General features: G+C 50.1%; 1 long non-coding RNA gene across 1 annotated transcript in view; it reads left to right on the top strand.

Annotated features, from left to right (window-relative positions):
- The first annotated feature begins 400 nt into the window (after window positions 1–400).
- LOC134947846 (uncharacterized) overlaps window positions 401–17,824 on the top strand; it is a 64,832-nt gene continuing 47,408 nt past the window's right edge. Inside the window, exon 1 of the long non-coding RNA XR_010182813.1 lies at window positions 401–497. This is a non-coding gene — a long non-coding RNA (uncharacterized LOC134947846). The remainder of the gene's footprint in view (window positions 498–17,824) is intronic.

Here is a 17,824-nt window from a genome sequence, read left to right as displayed (position 1 = left end):
GCACCCTTCTCGGCCGGGCACAAAAATCTAACTGGCTTGGAGGAGGGTCATAGGGGGAGGAGCCAGTGCACACCACCTGATATCTCAAGCTTTTATTTTGTGCCCTGTCTCCTGCGGAGCCGCTATTCCCCATGGTCCTTACGGAGTCCCAGCATCCACTTAGGACGTTAGAGAAATAGAGTATATTTGGTGTAAAAGGAACAAAATAAGTACTATACAGAAAGGTAAAAAACTTCCATGGTGAATCGTTCTCTATTAGGCATATAACACTGCAGAGATAATGCAATACGATGCAACTGTTGGCACGCTGATGGCTATGTGATTTCAGTAACTGTGTATTCAGTGATTGCCAGGAAGCAGCAGCGTGTGTGCAGTGTTGGGCTCTGAGCGGTGTCACTATACAAACTTTGTCCTCTATCAGTGGGACACAGCAACTTCCTGCTGGCTTATCTGCACGGGGAATGAGGAGCTACTTCCCTCCAGGATGCATACTCTCTGTAAATATATATGTATGTGTGTATGGTTCCCAGCACCACAACCGATGGGGGAGTGATCTAGAGCAGCACGTAACCCTAACTCCGCGCACAGAGAATGCAGTCCTACAGGCACTGCATGTAATGGTTCTAAGAGGGAGAGTTATCAAGTCTTCTAAGGCGGAGAAGTGGAGGTGTTGCCCATAGCAACCAACCAGATTTTAGCTGTCATCTATCTTCTCTAGAATGATAGCTACAATCTGATTGGTTGCTATGAGTAAGAACTTCACTTGTGCTCTTTACAAGGGCCCTCATTCCGAGTTGATCGGTCGCAAGGCGAATTTAGCAGAGTTACACACGCTTAGTCTACGCCTACTGGGAGTGAATCTTAGCTTCTTAAAATTGCGACCGATGTATTCGCAATATTGCGATTACTAACTACTTAGCAGTTTCTGAGTAGCTCCAGACTTACTCTGCCTGTGCGATCATTTCACTGCTTGTCGTTCCTGGTTGACGTCACAAACACACCCAGCGTTCGCCCAGGCACTCCCACCGTTTCCCCGGCCACTCCTGCGTTTTTTCCGGAAACGGTAGCGTTTTCAGCCACACGCCCCTGAAACGCCGTGTTTCCGCCCAGTAACACCCATTTCCTGTCAATCACATTACGATCGCCGGAGCGAAGAAAAAGCCGTGAGTAAAATTACTTTCTTCATAGTAAAGTTACTTGGCGCAGTCGCAGTGCGAACATTGCGCATGCGTACTAAGCGGATTTTCACTGCGATGCGATGAAAAAGAACGAGCGAACAACTCGGAATGAGGGCCAAGGTAAATAAGTCTGTAAATCTTATCATACCTACTGGCCACACAGTCCAGGATCTGCCACGTTTCCTGCACAAGTGTTATACCAAACATTGAAGGGAGCAAAAAACATGAAGTTAAGCTATATCAGACACAGTAATGATAATGGCCAAGGAAAGAACTACAGTACAACTTCTGTGATAGACATTACACATGGAGCAGGGCCCAGTCTACGGATGTCACACGAAGGTGTGGATCAAAAGATTGACAGTATCTAGATAGACAGTCAGTAGGTTGACACACCAGATGGTCGAAGTCAATAGGTCAACAGTTAAATGGTCGACATGGATTTAGGTCGATATGGTCAAAAGGTCAATATGAAAATGGGAGACACATAAACGGCTGTCACTTTTTTTTATTTAAACCCTAATCCTAACCCTTCCCCTAGTGCAGGGGTGGGGAACCTCCGGCCCGCGGGCCGTATACGGCCCGCGAAGCCGTTTGGTCCGGCCCACCAGGTTGTGTCAGTGAGACACGCTGCCGCTCAGTCGGGCGGCAGCGTGTCTCAGCTGTCAGAGCAGGGAGACGGAGGAGAGCGCGGCTGTAGAATGGGACCAGCGGCGTGTAGTACTTCAAACCAGCCGCCGGTCCGTGAGCCAATCAGAGCTCGCGGACCGGCAGCCAATCAGGAACCGCGGCTGCCGGTCCGCGAGCTCTGATTGGCTCTCGAACCGGCGGCTGATTTGAAGTACTACACGCCGCCGCTTTCACCCGACAGCCTTGCTCTCCTCCGTCGCGTCCACGGTAAGCTGCACGGAGGGGAGAGGGGAGGGCATTTGTATACCTGGCACTGTGGGGGGTATTTGTATACCTGGCACTGTGGGGGGTATTTGTATACCTGGCACTGTGGGGGGCATTTGTATACCTGGCACTGTGGGGGGCATTTGTATACCTGGCACTGTGGGGGAATCTGTATACCTGGCACTGTGGGGGCTGTATACCTGGCACTGTGGGGGGTATTTGTATACCTGGCACTGTGGGGGGCATTTGTATACCTGGCACTGTGGGGGAATCTGTATACCTGGCACTGTGGGGGCTGTATACCTGGCACTGTGGGGGGTATTTGTATACCTGGCACTGTGGGGGGCATTTGTATACCTGGCACTGTGAGGGGCATTTGTATACCTGGCACTGTGAGGGGCATTTGTATACCTGGCACTGTGGGGGGTATTTGTATACCTGGCACTGTGAGGGGCATTTGTATACCTGGCACTGTGGGGGCATCTGTATACCTGGCACTGTGGGGGCATCTGTATACCTGGCACTGTGGGGGGTATTTGTATACCTGGCACTGTGAGGGGCATTTGTATACCTGGCACTGTGGGGGCATCTGTATACCTGGCACTGTGAGGGGCATCTGTATACCTGGCACTGTGAGGGGCATTTGTATACCTGGCACTGTGGGGGCAATTGTGGATCTGGCACCGCAGTATTGGGGGCATATGTGTATCACGTCCCATTTTAACTGGCCACACCCATTTTTTGGCGCGTGCGCGCCGGAGGCGCGCACACACAGTAACTCTAAGGGGCAGACCTACTGGGGGCAGGGTCATTTTTTAAGTTGAAAATTTTTGTATGGCCCCCGAAGGATTTTATAAATATCCAAATGGCCCTCGGTAGAAAAAAGGTTCCCCACCCCTGCCCTAGTGCCTACACCTAACCCTCTCCCTAGTGCCTACCTCTAGTGCTTACCCCTAACCGCCCGCTTCCTCAGTCTAACCCATAATTCCCAACATTGGGACCTCACAAAGAGGGAATCCCTCGCTCAGCATAGCCGTGCCCGCCCGAAAAGGGGTGTGGCCTATAGAAAGGGCCGTGGGTTCACGGGCATGCAGCGATTGCGAGCCACGCTTCCCATTTTTGGAACTGTGGGGGCAAGGCCAGCACTCTGTGAGCCAGTGACGTGCAGTGGGGTGAGGCAGAGCCTTTCCTGTCATACTAACATTTGTGCCAGAGTTTGTACTGTATAAAGTATATGAAAAATAGAAGAGAATATGTTTGAAATATCTTCTTTGCATTATTCTAATAATTTTTATAGTCAAAACTGTGCAGTAAAAAGTCTATGGCAGGTGAGGCAGTGCCTCACCTGCTTATCTTTTCTGTACATCTCTGATCAAAACCCACCAGATTTCCAGCAGTATATACTGCTACCCCTGTGCATAATGCCAATACGTACCCTTTGCATGTGAATTTGGCTCTGGTACTATCCAGTGCCTCCTGAGCTATTTAGCTCACTGCACGTCCCTGTGAGCTGCTGGCATGCCCCAGTCCCTCTGTCTCCGTGAATAGGCACTGTATGTGCATGTGCACAGCGTCTATTCACTCTGCTCTGCACTAAGTAGAGCAGCCAGCAAGTAACAGGAGCCTCCCAACTGTACCCCCCATCACTGCAGGACACTGTTGCCCGTGGGTGGGACAGGGAGGACAGCCCCAAAACAACGAGACTGTCCCACGAAAATCGGAACAGTTGTGAGGTATGGTCAAACCCTAACCATCGCTAAGTGCCGAACCCTAGCAGTCCCCTCTGGTCCTAACTCTTATCCTCCCCCAAGTGCCTAACCCTCCCCCTAGAGCTTACCCCTAACCGCCCCCTTCCGCAGTCTAATCCTAACCCTTGCTAAGTGACTAACCCTAACAGTCCCATCTGGCAGTATACCCCTCCCCCAAGTGCCTAACCCGAACTTTAAAAATCATGAAAAATGAATACTATGTGTCAACCTTATTGTGTGTGGACAATTTGCAAGTAAACCCTTTGACCCTGTTGACCTTTTGACCCTGACGACCATCTGGTGTCAACCTATTGAATATCTATTTACTGTCTATCTTCCATCCAGATTCCGTCACAGGATGCTAGACTCATAATCTTGTCCAATGAGCGCGTTATCCATTTGGACGGACGTTATCCATTTGAAGGACGATCTAAGAAATAATTGAATGCAAAACATGCCTGGTTATTTCTTTTTTTAAATCCCGTGGCCTGAAGCCCCGGAAAGTGGCAGCGCATTGGAAATATACCCTGAGCACCATGGTTCATCTTTCAGAATATCATAGTACAAGTTTCCAATTTGCTGGAGTAATAGAGCACCCTGTACCAAAGAGCTAATTGTCTTTCAGTGTAAAAGACTGGTCTCATTAATAGAAAGAAACTTATCAACTGGAATAAGGAAGTGTCCTATCCCATAAAGCTTGCAATCTGATTTTACCAGGGCTTAAAGTGGTCCCGTAGAGGTGGGGGAACTCACCTCGCCCGCAACCCCTCCCGCTTAGCGCGTGTGCCACAGAAGGGTGTGTGGCCACACAAGGAAGGGGCATGGCCACACACAAGTGCCACCAATTCAAAATAATGCCACACAGTAGTATCCCTTATACATGTCACAACATACAGTATTAGTGCCACTTATACATATTATGCCACTGAAGAGCCCCTTATACATGTTATGCCACACAGTAGTACCCCTTACACATGTTACATCACAGTAGAGCTGCTTTTACACATTACACCACAGAAGTGCCCCTTGTACAGTTTACACCAACAGTAGTGCCCCTTATAAATGTTACATCACAGTAGAGCCACTTAAACACATTACGCCACAGAAGAGCCCCTTATACAAGTTTGCCGCATAGTAGTATCCTTTATTCATGTTACACTACAGATGAGCTGCTTATAAACACTGCGCCATAGAAGAGCCCCTTAAACCATGGTAGATCCCCTCCTCATTCCTCATCTGTCCTCATCATCATCATTTCTCCTTCCCTTCTCCACACTGCACCAGCATACACACATTGGATTACACCACACTGAACCAGCACACACAGGGTTATGCTGCACTGCACCAGCACACAATAGGGTTACACTGCACTGCACCAGTACACAACAGGGTTACACCACACTGTACCAGCACATAACAGGGTTACACTGTACTGCACCAACACACCCAGGATTACACCACACTGCAGCATCACACACATAGGGTTACACCACACATTTTCCAGAAAACGGAGGGTTACACAGCACTGCACCAACACACACACACAGGGTTACACTGCACTGCACTAGCACACACACATACTTTTAAAGTAGTCATGATTATAAACAAACATAACTGTGTTTGTAACAAGTGTGAACAGGCAAAAGTAAAGTGGCTGCTCTGTACAAATAGACTGGATGTAACAAGTGGGAGATTATATATAAACTAGGTGATTCATCGCGCCCTACGGGCGCTATTCACACCGTCGTGAGGGGCTTGCACTCCCTTATTTTTATTATATGGAGTATTACCTCCAATCATAATTGTGTGAGTGGTTAAATATTAAATGGACAAAGGGCGTGCAATGGTTAAGGGGTCGTAGCCCCTTGCAACAGCGTGAACAGAGCACACAGGGCCGGATTAATCACCTAGTAGGTGCTGTGGTTGGGGAAGTGCAGGGTGCAGGGGAGACGCAGATGGTGGAGGGGGTCCCGCGGGTGGGGGAGAGGCGGTTGCGGGGGTTCCGCGGATTCGGGAGGTGCTGGTGCGGAGGTTCCGCGGGTGAGGGAGGGGCGGGTGCGTGGGTGCCGCGGGTGGGGGAGGGGGTCCGGAGCCACTGTGGGTGGGGGAGGAGCGGATGCAGGGGTGCCACGGGTGGGGGAGGGGTGGGGGCGGTGGTGCTGCAGGTGGGAGAGGGGGTCCGGGTTGCCTGCAATGGCGTGAACAGTGCACGCAGGGCCTGATTTACCTAGTAGGTGCTCTGGTTGGGGAGGTGGTGGGTGCGGGGGAGCTGCGGGTTAGAGAGGGGGCCCGAAGCCACCACGGGTGGTGGAGGGGGTATGTGGGGGTGCCGCAGATGGGGGCCGGAGGTACTGCGAGTGGGGGAGGGGCGGGTAATACTTCACCTGCTTCTCCTCCTGGAAGCAGCTAAGCTGCTATCCTCCCTTTGGCAGTGGCTCTTCCGGAGACTCGCACAGCAGCCAGTCACTATTGTTAGCACCAGTGTCCCAACGCGCCGCATTAAAGGGTAGAGGCACTCAATAAACTACAGCTCCCAGCAGCTCTTAGCGCTGGAATGCTTTGGCGCTAAGGGCTGCTCGGAGCTGTAGTTTATTTAGTGCGTCTACTTCTCTGTAATGCGGTGCCTAGGGACACCGGCACTAACAATAGTGACTGGCTGGCAGAAGTGACTGACTCGCTGAATCAATGTAAAAGGTGAGAGTGCTATGCAGTGTCAGTGACACTGCACACCCACTGCACTGCACTGTCACCTTTTACATTGATTCAGCGTCCAGACATTACCCTCCACAATATCACCCACTCTATCATGTGCAGAGGACGCTCAGGGGCTCCGACAGTATGCGGCGCAGGGAGGGCCATGAAAGCCTTCCGCTGCGCCGCTTTCATACACTGTGCAGGTGGCCGCAGCAGCTTTTGTTCCACCTGCGCCGCGGCTAGAGAGTGGGGATTTTAGATGGCGGAGGGGGCAGGCGGACTGGCAGCAGGACATAGGACGCTGCAGTTAGCGAGGCCAATCCCGGGATCGGCGGGATCCCGGGATTTGGCCCCAAAAATGCCGGGATTTGAATCCCGGGATTGGAGCATCCAATCCCGGGATTCACGGGATTATACTGCGCATGCGCAGCGGAGGGAGGGTGGTTGTGTAAGTAATAGTACTTACTAATATTAGGCGGGCGGCAGCCATGAACAAGTTGAACGCGGCCAATCAGAGCTGGCGGACCGGCAGCCAATCGAAGCTGCAGCGGCAGCCAATCAGGAGCGACTGCTGCGGCCGCTTCCCTGATTGGCTGCCGGTCCGCCAGCTCTGGTTGGCTGGCGGCCGGCGCTTCATTTGAAATGCCGCCGCGTTCAGTGTGTTAATGGTTGCCGCCCGTCTAATAGTAAGTACTATTACTTACACCCACCCTCTCTCCCTCCGTGCAGTCAGTGCTCCCTATACAGCCTTCCTCCCTCCCGCGCCGCTACCAACCCTCCCTGCCGCGACCTACACCCTCCCTCCTGAGTCCCGCACCGCTACTTACACTCTTCCTTCCTCCCGCACCGCTACCTACACCCTCCCTACCTCCCGCACCGCTACCTACACCCTCCCTACCTCCCGCACCGCTACCTACACCCTCTCTACCTCCCTCACCGCTACCTACACCCTCCCTACCTCCCGCACCGCTACCTACACCCTCCCTACCTCCCGCACCGCTACCTACACCCTCCCTACCTCCCGCACCGCTACCTACACCCTCCCTCCAGCGCTGCTCCCTACAACTTTCTCTGATCCCTACTGCAATCCCGGGATTGACCGTTTTTCAATCCCGAATCCCGGGATTGAAAAAACGGCCCGGGATTGGCCTCCCTAGCTGCAGTAAACCGATTTCCCCCCCCCCCCCTATCTACAGCGCAGAGACTTGCTGCAGATAGAGTGGCATACCCTCCAAGTGTACCTTTTTGGCAGGTACAGTATCTTTTTTTTATGGTCTGTACTAATTTTTGGCTCTCCAAACTTCCACTGAAAGTATAGGAAAAGGGGCGTGACGTTGCCCACTTTTCGAATTTGTACTGATTTTTATGTGTAAATTGTTGGAGGGTATGCTACGGATGCAGTAGGCCTATTTTGGGGTATAGGCCTGGAGTTGCAGCCCCATTCTTAATGCTGCTCTGGGAACACACAGCAGCCAAAGGGCAGAGCCTCCCATTGGATGTAACCTATGTGGGAGGGCGTTTCTCACCCAATCAGTTGTGGACTGGGTGTGATAGACCTACCAGTAACCCAATGAGAGCTCCTACCCACACCCAGGGTTAGACACACAGGCCTTCTTAAACATATAGGTATGTATAGCAGCAAAAGTAAGCGACACTCATGGGTCTTATTCATATAAATCAACAGGTCATCATCCTGGAAGTTATAGCAACGTTTCGATTTATTTCAATCGTTATTTCAAATGCCTGACGACGATAAATAAATCGAAACGGTGCTATAACTTCCAGGAAGATGACCTGTTGATTTATATGAATAAGACCCAAGAGTGCCGCTTACTTTTGCTGCTATATATATATATATATATATATATATATATATATAGGACATCACAGATCACCGACATAGCCCAGCCGACCTAGGTGCAGTAGTAGCAGCAGGTCACTAGCAATAAGGGGCCAACACACATTACCACATACATTACACATTGAAATGTGCTGCTTACCTAGCATCGGTGGTCATTCCGAGTTGTTCGCTCGGTAATTTTCTTCGCATTGCAGCGATTTTCCGCTAATTGCGCATGCGCAATGTTCGCACTGCGACTGCGCCAAGTAAATTTACTATGCAGTTAGGTATTTTACTCACGGCATTACAGGGTTTTTTCTTCGTTCTGGTGATCGTAATGTGATTGACAGGAAGTGGGTGTTTCTGGGCGGAAACTGGCCGTTTTATGGGTGTGTGTGAAAAAACGCTGCCGTTTCTGGGAAAAACGCGGGAGTGTCTGAAGAAACGGGGGAGTGTCTGGGCGAACGCTGGGTGTGTTTGTGACGTCAAACTAGGAACGAAACTGACTGAACTGATCGCAGTTGCCGAGTAAGTTTGGAGCTACTCAGAAACTGCTAAGAAGTGTCTATTCGCAATTCTGCTAATCTTTCGTTCGCAATTTTACTATGCTAAGATTCACTCCCAGTAGGCGGAGGCTTAGCGTGTGCAAAGCTGCTAAAAGCAGCTTGCGAGCGAACAACTCGGAATGAGGGCCATCATACATACATAGACACATACATATACCATACACTGCCTCTATTATCAGGGGCGTATCTTCCTATTGGCCAGGATGGCTCTCGCCAGGGGCACTGCCTGGTGGTGCCGCCCGTGAGCAGGGGGTACATTTTTAGAGGCAGTACCTGTGTGTGCCTTCCCCCGCAATGACGCCCGGCAACACACAAAGCTGGCAGCGGCCACAGTTCCTGGGCTACCTGTTGCAGTGTGTATAAGGGGCTACCCTGTTGCAGTGTGTATAATGGGCTACCTGTTGCAGTGTGTATAATGGGCAACCTGGCGCAGTGTGTATAAGGGGCTACCTAGCACAGTGTGTATAAGGGGCCCTACCTGTAAATGTGTAGAAGGGGCTACCTGGCGCAGTGTGTATAAGGGTCTCTACCTGGCGCAGTGTGTATAAGGGTCTCTACCTGGCGCAGTGTGTATAAGGGTCTCTACCTGGCGCAGTGTGTATAAGGGTCTCTACCTGGCGCAGTGTGTATAAAGTGCTCTACCCAGCACAAAGTGTATAAGGGGTCTGCTGTACTGTGGTGTAATGCGTGCAATGGGCTCTAACATGGCATAATGTCTATAAGGGTTACTACTGTGTAGCATAATGTTAATAAGGGGCTCTAGCATGTGTCATAATGTATATAAGGAGTACTACTGTGTAGCATAACGTGAATAATGGACATTACTGTGTGCTGTAATGTGAGTAAGGGACACTACTGTGTGGTGTAATTTGAATTGGGGGTACTATTGGGGTGGGAGGGCGTCAGTCCTTTACTTTGCCAGGGGTGCTCGGACACCTAGATACACCCCTGTCTATCATATATACATACTGTACATTCACTCTCTCATCCATCCATCCACACATTGCCTCTCATATATACATACACTGACTCTCATACATATACATACCATACATATATGTATACACACACAACCCTGTGGCCAGGGCACACTGTGACTACTACCACCTTCCCAGGGGAGTGACTACAGGCAGCCACAACAAAGGGCACCACCACAACAAAGGACATCTTACCGTCATTACTTCCCGTTGCTGCTGCTGCCACCACCTGGCTCCATGGTGCCACTGACTGGGTCGGTGCTGCTGCTCTAGCGGAAAGGGCACAGCTCCTCATTGCTGCCAATGTCCCCCAGCTACCTGGTGCCGCTAAACGATTGGTGCTGATGCTGGTGGGGGGCGGCTGCTGTCCCATAGCTAGCACACCCCTTGCACCCACTAGTTGAAAAGAAGCGAGGAAGCACTTGGAATCTGGCGCCGATTGTGCGCCATTCACGGCTCCCGGACCGACAGCTAATTCTCATTGGCTGGCGGCCTGCGAGCCGTGATTGGCTCACACCAGATTTTAAAAAGAACCGCCCCATCTTTCGATTGGTGCTGCAGCCGGTCCGCGAGCCGGGATTGGCTGGCGGCCGCTGTCACCTTTACAATGGATCAGGGACCTGATGCTGTGGCCGGGCGCCGCCTGCAATTAGAGGTGACGGAACGCAGTTCCGCCCCGTTCTGGCCCACTTTAACCACTGGACTTAAATATTGTAAATACTTCAGTTAAGGTTTTCTTTCCTTACGTGTCTCATCTGTCATTTTAATTGCTATTATTTTTCTCTTATTTGCGGGTAATGATTGTTTTTTTAGTGGCAGTTTGTAAATAATAAGAATTTACTTACCGATAATTCTATTTCTCGGAGTCCGTAGTGGATGCTGGGGTTCCTGAAAGGACCATGGGGAATAGCGGCTCCGCAGGAGACAGGGCACAAAAAGTAAAGCTTTCCGATCAGGTGGTGTGCACTGGCTCCTCCCCCTATGACCCTCCTCCAGACTCCAGTTAGGTACTGTGCCCGGACGAGCGTACACAATAAGGGAGGAATTTTGAATCCCGGGTAAGACTCATACCAGCCACACCAATCACACTGTACAACCTGTGATCTGAACCCAGTTAACAGTATGATAACAGCGGAGCCTCTGAAAAGATGGCTCACAACAACAATAACCCGATTTAGTTAGCAATAACTATGTACAAGTATTGCAGATAATCCGCACTTGGGATGGGCGCCCAGCATCCACTACGGACTCCGAGAAATAGAATTATCGGTAAGTAAATTCTTATTTTCTCTATCGTCCTTGTGGATGCTGGGGTTCCTGAAAGGACCATGGGGATTATACCAAAGCTCCCAAACGGGCGGGAGAGTGCGGATGACTCTGCAGCACCGAATGAGAGAACTCCAGGTCCTCTTTTGCCAGGGTATCAAATTTGTAGAATTTTACAAACGTGTTCTCCCCCGACCACGTAGCTGCTCGGCAAAGTTGTAATGCCGAGACCCCTCGGGCAGCCGCCCAAGATGAGCCCACCTTCCTTGTGGAATGGGCCTTAACAGATTTAGACTGTGGCAGGCCTGCCACAGAATGTGCAAGTTGAATTGTGTTACCAATCCCACGAGCAATCGACTGCTTAGAAGCAGAAGCACCCAGCATTGTTGGGTGCATACAGGATAAACAGCAAGTCAGATTTCCTGACTCCAGCCAACCTGGAAACTATATTTTCAGGGCCCTGATAACATCCAGCAACTTGGAGTCCTCCAAGTCCCTAGTAGCCGCAGGTACCACAATAAGCTGGTTCAGGTGAAACGCTGACACCACCTTAAGGAGAAACTGGGGACGAGTCCGCAGCTTTGCTCTGTCCGAATGGACAATCAGATATGGCTTTGTGAGATAAAGCCGCCAATTCTGACACTCGCCTGGCCGAGGCCAGGACCAACAGCATGGTCATTTTCCATGTGAGATATATCAAATCCACAGATTTGAGTTGTTTAAACCAATGTGATTTTTTAGGAATCCCAAAACTACGTTGAGATCGCTCAGTGCCACTGGAGACATCAAAGGGGCTGTATATGCAGTACTCCCTTAACAACTTCTGGACTTCAGGAACTGAAGCCAATTTCTTTCTGGAAGAAAATCAACAGGCCGAAATTTGAACCTTAATGGACCCAATTTGAGACCCATAGACACTCCTGTTTGCAGGAAATGTAGAAATCAACCTAGTTGAAATTCTTCCGTGGAGCCTTCCTGGACTCACACCCTGGCACATATTTTCACCTAAGTGGTGATAATGTTGTGCGGTCACCTCCTTCCTGGCTCTGACCAGGGTAGGGATGACCTCTTCCGGAATGCCTCTTTCCCTTAGGATCCGGCGTTCACCCGCCTTGGCGTCAACGCAGCTGCGGTAAGTCCCGGAACAGACACGGTTCTTGCCGAATCAAGACCCTTCTTAGTATCTCTTGAAGTTCCGGGAACCAAGTCCTTCTTGGCCAAACCGGAGCCACGAGTATAGTTCTTACTCCTCTCCTTCCTATCATTTTCAATACATTGGGTATGAAAAGCAGAGGATGGAACACATACACCGACTGGTACACCGACGGTGTTACCAGAGCGTCCCAGCTATTGCCTGAGTGTCTCTTGACCTGGCGCTTCAGGTGGGACGCCATCATAACCACCTTTGGTCTTTCCCAACGGTTTACAATCATGTGGAAACTTCCAGATTAAGTTTCCACTTTTCCGGGTGGAATTCATTTATGCTGAGGAAATCTTCCCAGTTGCCCACTCCCGGAATGAACACTGCTGACAGTGTTATCACATGATTTTCCGCCCAGCGAAGAATCCTTGCTGTCATTGCCCTCTTGCTTCTTGTGTCGCCCCGTCTGATAACGTGGGCGACCGCCATGATGATGTCCTACTGGATCAGCACCGGTTGACTTTGAAGCAGGAGTCTTCCTAGGCTCAGAGCATTGTAAATTGCCCTTAGCTCCAGTATATTCATGTGGAGAGAAGTCTCCAGACTTGACCACACTTCCTTGGAAATTTTTTCCCTGTGTGACTACTCCCCAGCCTCTCAGGCTGGTATCCGTGGTCCCCAGAACACAGTCCTGAATGCTGAGTGTGCTGCCCTCTAAAAGATGAGCACTCTGCAGCCCCCACAGAAGAGACACCCTTGTCCTTGGAGACAGGATTATCCGCTGATGCATCTGAAAATGCGATCCGGACCATTCGTCCAGCAAATCCCCTGAGATCTGCCGAATGGAATCGCTTCGTAAGAAGCCACCATTTTTCCCAGGACTCCTGTGCATTGATGCACTGATACTTGGCCTGGTTTTAGGAGGTTTCTGACTAGGTCGAATAACTCCTTGGCTTTTTCCTCCCGGAGGAACACCTTTTTCTGGACTATGCCCAGAATCATTCCTAGGAACAGCAGACGTATCGTCGGAAAACAGCTGCGATTCTTGGAATATTTAGAATCCAGTCGTGCTGTCGTAGAACTACTTTAGATAGTGCTCTTCCGACCTCCAACTGTTCTCTGGAACTTGCCCTTTTCAGGATATCGTCCAAGTAAGGGATAATTTAGATGCCTTTTTTCTTTGAAGAAACATCTTTTCGGCCATTACCTTGGTAAAAGGCCCGGGGTGCCGTGGATAATTCAAACGGCATCGTCTGAAACTGATATTGACAGTTCTGTACCACGAACCAGAGGTACCCTTGTTGAGAAGGGCAAATTTGGACATGGAGGTAATCCTTGATGTCCAGGGACACCATATAGTCCCCTTTTTTCCGGTTCGCTATCACTGCTCTGAGTGACTCCATCTCGATTTGAACCTTTTATGTAAGTGTTCAAAGATTTCAGTTTAGACTATGTCTCACCAAGCCGTCTGGCGTCAGTACCACAATATAGTGTGGAAAAATAATACCCTTTTCCTTGTTGTAGGAGGGGTACTTTGATTATCACCTGCTGGATATACAGCTTGTGAATTTTTTCCAATGCTGCCTCCCTGTCGGAGGGAGCCGTTGGTAAAGCAGACTCCAGAAACCTGCGAGGAGAAGATGTCTCGACTCTCCAATCTGTACCCCTGGGATAATACTTGTACTATCTAGGGGTCAACCTGCGAGTGATCCCACTGCGCGCTGAGACTCTTGAAACTACCCCCCCACCTTGAGTCCGCTTGCATTGCCCCAGCGTCATGCTGAGGACTTGGCAGACGCGGTGGAGGGCTTCTTTTCCTGGGAAGGGGCTGCCTGCTGCAGTCTACTTCCCTTACCTCTATGTCTGGGCAGATATGACTGGCCTTTTGCCTGCATGCCCTCATGGGAAAGGAAGGATTGAGGCTGAAAAGACGGTGTCTTTTTCAGCTGAGATGTAACTTGGGGTAAAAAGGTTGGATTTCCCAGCTGTTGCCGTGGTCCCCAGGTCCGATGGACCGACCCCAACTAACTCCTTCCCTTTATACGGCAATACTTCCATGTGCCGTATGGGATCTGTATCACCTGACCACTGTCGTGTCCATGACATCTTCTGGGTGATATGGACAACGTACTTATCTTGATGCCAGAGAGCAAATATCCCTCTGTGCATCTCACGTACATATATATAGAATGCATCCTATTAAATGCTCTATATGAATAAAATATTTTCAGTCAGGGAATCCGACCAAGCCAACCCAGCACTGCATCTCCAGGCTGATGGCGATCGCTGGTCGCAGTATAACCACCGTATGTGTGTATATACTTTTTAGGATATCTTTCCAGCTTCCTATCAGCTGGCTCCTTGAGGGCGGCCGTATCTGGAGACGGTAACGCCACTTGATAAGCGTGTGAGCGCCTTATCACCCTAAGGGGTGTTTCCCAACGCGCCCTAATTTCTGGCGGGAAAGGGTATAACGCCAATATTTGCTATCGGGGTAACCCCACGCATCATCACACACTTCATTTTATTTTATCTGATTCAGGAAAAACTACAGGTAGTTTTTTCACTCCCACATAATACCCTTTTTTGTGGCACTTGTAGTATCAGAAATATGCAACACCTCCTTCATTGCCCTTAACGTGTGGCCCTAATGAGAAATACGTTTGTTTATTCACCGCCGACACTGGATTCAGTGTCCGTGTCTGTGTCTGTGTCGACCGACTGAGGTAAATGGACGTTTTTAACGCCCCTGACAGTGTTTCTGAGACGCCTGGACCGGTACTAATAGTTTGTCGGCCGTCTCACGTCGTCAACCGACCTTGCAGCGTGTTGACATTCTCACGTAATTCCCTAAATAAGCCATCCATTCCGGTGTCGACTCCCTAGAGAGTGACATCACCATTACAGGCAATTTCTCCGCCTCCTCACCAACATCGTCCTCATACATGTCGACACACACGTACCGACACACAGCACACACACCGGGAATGCTCTGACAGAGGACAGGACCCACTAGCCCTTTGGGGAGACAGAGGGAGAGTTTGCCAGCACACACCAAAACGCTATAATTATATAGGGACAACCTTATATAAGTGTTTTCCCTTATAGCATCTTTATATATATCTCAATATCGCCAAAATCAGTGCCCCCCCTCTCTGTTTTAACCCTGTTTCTGTAGTGCAGTGCAGGGGAGAGCCTGGGAGCCTTCTCTCCAGGCTTTCTGTGAGAGAAAATGGCGCTGTGTGCTGAGGAGATAGGCCCCGCCCCTTTTTCGGCGGGCTCGTCTCCCGCTATTTAGTGAATCTTGGCAGGGGTTAAATATCTCCATATAGCCTCTGGGGCTATATGTGAGGTATTTTTCGCCAAAAAAGGTTTTCATTTGCCTCCCAGGGCGCCCCCCTCCCAGCGCCCTGCACCCTCAGTGACTGCCGTGTGAAGTGTGCTGAGAGGAAAATGGCGCACAGCTGCAGTGCTGTGCGCTACCTTTTGAAGACTGCAGGAGTCTTCAGCCGCCGATTCTGGACCTCTTCTTACTTCAGCATCTGCAAGGGGGCCGGCGGCGCGGCTCCGGTGACCATCCAGGCTGTACCTGTGATCGTCCCTCTGGAGCTGATGTCCAGTAGCCAAGAAGCCAATCCATCCTGCACGCAGGTGAGTTCACTCCTTCTCCCCTAAGTCCCTCGTTGCAGTGATCCTGTTGCCAGCAGGACTCACTGTAAAATAAAAAACCTAAGCTAAACTTTCTCTAAGCAGCTCTTTAGGAGAGCCACCTAGATTGCACCCTTCTCGGCCGGGCACAAAAATCTAACTGGAGTCTGGAGGAGGGTCATAGGGGGAGGAGCCAGTGCACACCACCTGATCGGAAAGCTTTACTTTTTGTGCCCTGTCTCCTGCGGAGCCGCTATTCCCCATGGTCCTTTCAGGAACCCCAGCATCCACAAGGACGATAGAGAAAAGTTGGTACTGTGTGTAGTATGCGGTTCCCTTTGCATGATGATACCAGACAGAGTGAAAAACCGCCCTGTGCAAGTTTACGTCTGCTTTGCAAAAATCTCTGTGAACCCCAATCAGCTGCAAATCCGTTCGCAGCTCACTCACCACTGAATGACTTTTCCAGTTTGTGCAGTCTGTGCGTGGGCCAGGACCTACTCCTACACTGCGATAAAAACAGGCTGATCTGGGCCGGAGCTGATATCACACACCCTCCCTGAAAAAGCTTGGGAACGCCTGCGTTTTTCTTGACACTTCCAGAAAACAGCCAGTTACGACCCACAAACACCAGCTTCCTGTCAATCTACTTACGTTCGCCTAACGATTATAAAAAGATGCTGGATTTTTTTGCAGTTTGGCCTTGCATGTGTGCTCTATGATCTGTACGCATGCGCAGTCGATTGATAATCAGCGATAAGGTCTGAATTAAATCCCAATCTGATTGGCTGTTATTCTCTGTTTTACTAAATTTACCCCTAGGTCTGTGTTACAGTTCCAAATATACAAATGTCTCTGAGCTCAGCTTTTATGATGTGGCTTAACTCCGGAGCCAAGCGCGATAGTAGAATTCGACTACTTCATCTATAATGTCGTTCCATTAATTAACAACCTCCGTGGAGGTAGTAAAAGCTGTAGCTTCTCGGAGGGCCTGACACCAACATTTAAAACAGCAATGATATAGCGTTAGCCGTTTGCCAGATACCGCTATACCTTTGCTGTTTTAAATGTACCCCTATGCAGATCTCAAACAGGCCCAGGTACCAGGGAGGGGGAGTGGCTAAATCCCCAACAGCCCCCCCACCCCCAGGACAGAAAAAAAACAGAATAAACTATTTGCTCACCATCACAGTAGTTCCCCCTTAACATAAAAGATCCCTCCCCACACATACACACACAGATCTCCCCCTAGCAGAGAAGATCCCTCTCACACAGATCTCCCCCTAGCACAGATCACCTACCCCTTACACAGAAGGTGCCAGTCCCTGCATAGTGACGAAGTGCTCGTTACTGTAGGGATGGCCATCAGTGGGTTATCCATCGATGGTCACCATTGATGGATAACCTCAATGGTGTAAAACCATCTGGAAGGGATCAATCGATGGTTTGGGTGTGGTATATAAGGTCGACAGTGTTTGGGTCGACCTTAAGTAGGTCGACAGGGTCTTTAGGTCGACATGATCTAGGTCGAAAGGTCGATCCCCTCTCTTTCGTCAGTGAGGCATGCCCCCCTCCCCACCCCCACTGAGGCATGCCTTCCCTGTCTCTTTCTCTGTGGTGTTATTGGCTGCCGGTGGCCCCATGCCCCCCTCCCCAGCTCCATGCAGTGTGTGACTATCAGAGGTGAGGCTGAGCTGTTGTTGCCTCACCTCTCCCTGTATTTCCTGGGAGTGCAGTAATTTTGGTGAGTTTTGTCTATAGCATATAAAGTATAAATATCTTCTTTGTATTATGCTAATCATTTTTATAGTCAAAACTCTGGAGTCTGACAGGGAGTATGATAGGAGAGGGACTGCACGTCCCTGGATTATA

The sequence above is a fragment of the Pseudophryne corroboree genome, chromosome 8 (assembly GCF_028390025.1).
Source record: "Pseudophryne corroboree isolate aPseCor3 chromosome 8, aPseCor3.hap2, whole genome shotgun sequence".
Classification (NCBI taxonomy): domain Eukaryota; kingdom Metazoa; phylum Chordata; class Amphibia; order Anura; family Myobatrachidae; genus Pseudophryne; species Pseudophryne corroboree.
This window is presented reverse-complemented; position numbering and strand designations above follow the sequence as displayed.